We start from the raw sequence: 6,000 nt of genomic DNA on the forward strand, positions 1-6,000 counted from the left end.
CAGATGAGGGTTCCCCCCTACCCAGGCCATTTATGTAATATGACGTATGTAGACGTACCGCATCGGAATCAAAACATGGGCAATCGGATGTATGTATGTGTACGGCGGAGGTCGTGTGTCGTACACACGTGGCCAGTGGCCTTTGGCTGCTTCACTTGATGACATCTAAAAGAGCCCGACCGGATCATCCACGGCTAGCAGCTCAGCCGCCAAGGAAGTGTCGGCGCCGCGCAGCAGCGGAAGCTGCTGCTGAAGCCGCTGCTGCTGCTGCTGCTGCTGCTGCTGCTGCTGCCTTTTGAAGCGGTGCCTCTCGGGCTGCAAGCTATGGCGCACAAACAGGCGGTCACGGTGACGCAGCGGCGGCTGCCGCTGATGAGGATGATGAGGGTGCCGAGGGTGCCGTGGTGGCTGGCCGTCCCCCAGTCCCTCCTCCTGCTGCTGGTGCTGGTGCTGGTGCTGTAGTGGTGCAATGTTGGGCGCTTGAACGGCCCCTGACTGTGGTAGCAGTAGCTGCTGCTGCTGCGGCGGCGGCGGCGGCGGCGGCTGTAGCACCGCCAGGGACAGTGAATCGTCTGTGCCGCCGACGCCGACGCCTCTCATCGTCAACGATGCCGGCATCGACCAGCGCCCAAACTCGGGTTGCATGGATCCATTCAGGTCTCCGGACAACACGCAGCAGCTGCTGCGGTTATTGTTATTATCGCCGCCACTGCCGCCGCCGCCACTGCCGCCGCCGCTGCCGCCGCCGCCGCTGCCGCAGTTAAGCTGTGCCAAAAGTGATGATGCCTCGCCGCCACTGCCGCCACCCCCAGAGCTCGCCTTTGTCAGCCCTAACAGCCGGGCCAGCACCTCCTGCTGCTCCATTTGCTGCTGCATCAACGCAACCTGATGCTCGTGCATGAGCCGCAACTCCCCCCACAGCCTCCGCTGCTGCAGAAGCGCCATGTCGAGGAAGTCCCCATCAGGCAATGAAGCCCCCCCAACAGGCAACTGCGAAGCCGCCGCCGCCACCCCGGCACCCGCGGGGCTGCCGCCGGCGCTGCTGGAGGGAAGCTCCGGCGGCGACGTGTACGGGAAAGTACGGCAGCTGTTGTGGCTCATGCTTGGGTCCGCATCTGAAGTTGGTCTGTGGCCAGCAACGAAAGAGGACGTTTGCATCTGCTGCGGCTGTGGCTGTGGTTGTGGCGGCGGCTGCTCTTGCTGTTGCTGAAGCGCATGCAGTTGTTGTTGATGCTGCTGCGGTAACGGCTGCAGGGCCGCGTTGTTCGTGGAAGCTGCCACTTCAGGCAATGTAGCATTGCTCGTTCTCGAAACGACGGCTACTTCCGTCGGGGTTGCGGCTGAAGCTGTAGCTGCGGCTGCGACGGCCAAGGTGTTCATGGTGGTGTCGGTGGTGATTGCCATGGCGGTGGCGGTGGTGGGAACAACGTCACTGGTCAGGGTGCAGGTGCAGCTGGAAGCCGTTGCCAACTGGGGAAATGGACTGGTGGTGGGCGCGGCGGCAACGGCCGCCCCCGGGGCCTGATGCCCCACTCCAAGACATGGCAACCCTGCCCAGCCAGGAGGCTGCTGCTGCTGCTGCTGCTGCATCATCAGCTGTTGCTCCTTCTGCTGCGGCAGACACTGTAAGTGCTGTTGCTCTACCTGCTGTTTCTGCTGCAGCTGTAGCTGCGGCACTTGCTGGCCCCCGGGGAGCAGAGGCCCCTCAGCTCCATCCTCAGCAGCCGCCGGCACGACGACATGCACGGCACTCGGCGTCCAGGCTGATGCTACAGCGTAGTCCTTCGGCAGCTGCAGCTGCTGCACTTGCTGCTGTTGCTGCTGCCAAGTCCTGGGCTCACCTTCGCCTCCGCCGCCTCCACAGCCGCTGCCGCCGGCGCCGTCCCCTTCTTCCTCGCCTCGCCTTAGCGGTGAGGCTGACGCCGCCGTTGCCGCCGCCGTTAAGTGGTACGATGATAGCGGGTAGCAGGTGCTTGCGGCGCCGCCGCCGGGGCCCTTTACCGCTGGCCAAGACCCGTTGTCTGCACCAGCGCCTGCCGCCGCCGCCGCCGCCGGCCGCTGCCGCATTATAGTACCCTGCTGCTCCACCACTTGCTGCGCCGCTGTGACGGCGGCGGCGCCGCCGCCGCCAGTAGCTGCGCTGCTGCCTGGCTGCAACAGCTGTTGGCCAGGTACTTGAGGCGTCATTGCAATTGTGGCGGAGGCTGGCAGCGGCGGCGGCGATGCCGCCGGCTTGGTGCTACAGCCACCTATGAGATCCCCCAGGAGCAGCTGTAGCTGCTCTTCCGTCTCCTCGCCAACTGCCTTCTTCCTGATGGACCTCGTGGCAGTGCTACTGCCCGAGCCCGGCGATGACTCCAATGATGACTTCCCGACTGCTACTGCTGCTACTGCTGGATCCCGCTGCCGCTCCCGTTCCCGAACGCACCGCTGTCGCCGGCTTTGAGCTACTGCCCCTACTGCTGCTATTGGATTGGCTGCTGGCACGTCTCCCGTTGCCGCAGCGGTTGATTCGGCTCCCGGTACTCGTACTGCCGCTCCTTTCGGTGCCCCCGCCGCCGCCGCCGCCGTCACCAAGGCTGGGGCTGCCCCTGCGGCTGCACACGTCTCCTGCTGCGTGGAGGTGAGTGTTAGCTGCTGCTGCTGCTGTCCTTGTTGCTGTTGCCCTTGTTGTTGCTGCTGCTGTCCTTGTTGCTGTTGTTGTTGCTGCTGCTGCTGTTGTATTAGTATCGACTGTTGCTGTATTAGCATCTGCTGCTGCTGTAGCTGCAGCTGTAGCTGTAGCTGCACTAACTGTTCCTGAATGTGAGCAGAAGGCTGCTGCTGCTGCTGCTGTCGGCATACCGTGCTGCCGCTGCGGGTACTCCACATGGGCTCACTTTGAGCGCTGCGAACCCACATGGGCAAGAGCTGCTGAAACGAGTCCGGATGAGATCCGCCGGCGCCGGCGGCGGCGCCGCCGCCGCCAATTTGCAGCTGTAGCAGCGGCGGCGACGGCTGCAGCAGCAGCGGCATGGACCCCGCCGCGGCCGTCACCAGCTCTTCTCCTGTCGTGGGTGACCTTGCCGCCAGGGCGCCGGCGGCGGCAGCGTCAGCGACAATGGCGGCGGCGTGGGCGCCTTGCACGCCCCCCCTTGACGACGGGACCCACCCCGCGACAGTTGAAGAGCGCGTGAAAGGACCTGGAGGCGCTACTGCTGTTACAGCTATCTTCCCTGGTGCTACTGCCGCCAGGGATGACGTTGACGGCGCCCCGTACACACCCGGCGAGCTGCGGTTTGCCGTCGCGGCGTCGGCGGTGATGAGAGACGGCAGTAGCGGCGGCAGCAGCAGCGTGACTTGCGGCTCCGTTTGCGCCGACGGCTGCGGCGGCGGCGGCGGCCTAAGCGGAACCGCCGGCGTCATTGTTGCCGTCGTCCAGGGAACGACAGCCACGTCAGCATCACGATGATGACGTGTCAGTCCTTCCACCTCCTCCAAAACGCCACCCAGCAGCACCCGAATGTCATCATCGTCGTCGCCGCTGTCGGGCTTCCCTTCAGAGCCCCACTCTGCCGCCAGCTTTGCGATCAAGATGCTATCACCTTGAGACGCTGCGCTGACGGCATCGGCTTTTGCTGCGCCGCCGTCGGCGGCATTTGCGTCACCTGCCGTACCTTCTGGCCCTGCCGCTGCCGCCGTCGTTGCAAACGTGGCCGTCGCCGCCGCCGCCGCCGCTGCGGCCGTGCCCTTGGTGGAATCGAATCCACGACGCTCGGCCTTCTCGTCCAGGACGAGCGCACCAAGGACGAGCATCGTCGCCCCCCGCGGTGTCAATGGCGCGGAATCGCGCCCCACTCCGCCGCATGCAGCAGTAGCAGCAGTGCGAGCAGTAGCAGTAGAAAACGGTGACGGCAACAACGCGCACGTTGTAAAAAGCTCAGCCGCCGCCGACGGCGACGACGCTGCCGTTGCCACGGCCAAGGAGGACCGTCGACCAATGCTGCTCCCTTCCCCCTGCGCAAGTGCGAGCTGCCGTTGCCCCATCGGCGACGCCTGAAGGGGCTTTTCGCCGCCGCCGCTGCCAATGTCTCCATCTTCAACCATACCCGCAGGACCACCACCATCGCTACCAACGTCCTCCGAAACCAGTCCAAAATCCCGCCGTACAACCCCGATGGGCGACCCAGGCCTGTCTTCTGAAGCTCCCCTTGCGTCATGGGCGCTGCTCTGCCCACCTAGGTTGTCGCGCTGCCGCAAATGGCAAAGCTGCCGCTGCTGCCATAGCTGCTGCTGCTGCTGCTGATAATAATGATGATGATCCAGAGAGCCTTGCAATTGCAATCCTCCTCCGTGGGAAAAAGGTGATGGCAGTAACGTTGTCCCTGCCGCCGCCGCCCCCGCCACTGCTTTCGCCACGGCAGCGTCAAGCGCCGGCTCAGTCGGGCCCGCGCTGCTGCAGTGCCGTACGCTCGCAGCGGCACCATCGTCGTCGCCCCCCGTCGCCGCCGCCGCGTCCTCAAACACAAAGCTCCGCCGCCGCTTGAAGCTGCCAAAGCTACCGACACTCTGCAAGCCCGTGAAGCTGCCGCCGCCGCCAGTGGCGCGGGGCCCAGCACCCAGCACCGAGGGTCCCGCCGCGGCGGCGGCGGCGCTGCGCCTGTAGAAAATGCTGCCCGTACTGTTGCACCGAAGCTCCGCCGACAGCTGATGCTGGCTCGCGACTTCCTGCGGCGGCGGCGCCGACATGCGGCTAAACAACGGGCAAGCGGCGGCGGCTGCCGCATTCACTCCGCCGCCGCTGCCGCCGCTGTACCCGCCTGACCTCTTAAATCCCTCATCGGTCGGTCCGTCATCCGTACCCCACCAGCCGCCGTCGCAATCTCGCGGCAAGCCGCCGCCGTCACCGTCGACCCCATCAGGCCCGCCGCCGCCGCCGCTGCTACTGTCCCCGCCGCCGCCGCTGCCACTATCCCCACCGCCGCCGCCGCTACCCACCGACGATGCTCCGCGTGGCAAGCTGGCCTGTCTAGACTGCAGGATACGCTGTAGCGAGGGTTCGTAACACAGGTACGGCTGGTGCACGACGGCGGCGGTACCGCCGTACTTCATAAACTTGCGGCCTTGCAACATCTGAAGCATGTTTCGCTGCTGCTGCTGCTGCTGCTGTTGCTGCTCCTGTTGCTGCTCCTGTAGCGGAAGCTGATCCCCAGCTAACAGCCACTCTGAATGGCCACCGTTGCAGCGGTTTCGGAGCGCGGCGGCCAGAAATGGGGATATTGCAGCTGAGGGCGGGGCTACGGCCCAGGCAATGCCGGAGGCGCCATTCGGTTGACACAGGACTGACGGTGCAGAACAGCGGGCAAAGGGACTCAGCCGTGACGCTGCTGGTACGGCGGCGGCGGCGGGACCCTCTGCGGATGTTGCCCACGCTGGCGGGCGGCACGGTAACGGAGCGGCAGCCGACGCCGACGCCTGCGCGCCAACGCTGCTCGAGGAGCAGCTTATACAGCTGGCCGTTGCAGGCGATGCAGCCATGACTGCTGTAGATCCAGCTGCAGCTGCAGCGGCGCCGCCGTCGGCAGTGACATGAATCTGTCCTCCCCAAACGGCTCCCATGCCGCCCCCCGCCGCCGTCGCCGTCAGCGCCGTCGAGGCTGCTGGTGCGTCCTCGCCGCCGCCAGCGGCGGTGCTATGAGCCCCCAGAGCGCCCCATGAAGGCGTCTGCGGCAAGGGGTGGGACGTGGCGTCTGAAACCACACAAGCACAGTGGGGCATTGCTGCGGCCGCCAACGCCACTACCGCTGCCGGCGCCAGGGCCGCTGCTGCGACGGCTGCTCTGTTCGACGGCTCAAAGGTTGCGGTTTTCTTCGATACGGCGGCCGGCGCGTGCGACAACGGCTCCGAAACCGGCTTGGCCAGCTGCGCTACGGGCGTTACTGCGACGGCCGCATCAGGGGGCGTCTCAGACGCAGGTGACGGACGGGCGAAATGGCGGGCAGCTGCGTGGGTTGATATCCA

The sequence above is a fragment of the Volvox carteri genome, assembly GCF_000143455.1.
Source record: "Volvox carteri f. nagariensis unplaced genomic scaffold VOLCAscaffold_21, whole genome shotgun sequence".
Taxonomy (NCBI): domain Eukaryota; kingdom Viridiplantae; phylum Chlorophyta; class Chlorophyceae; order Chlamydomonadales; family Volvocaceae; genus Volvox; species Volvox carteri.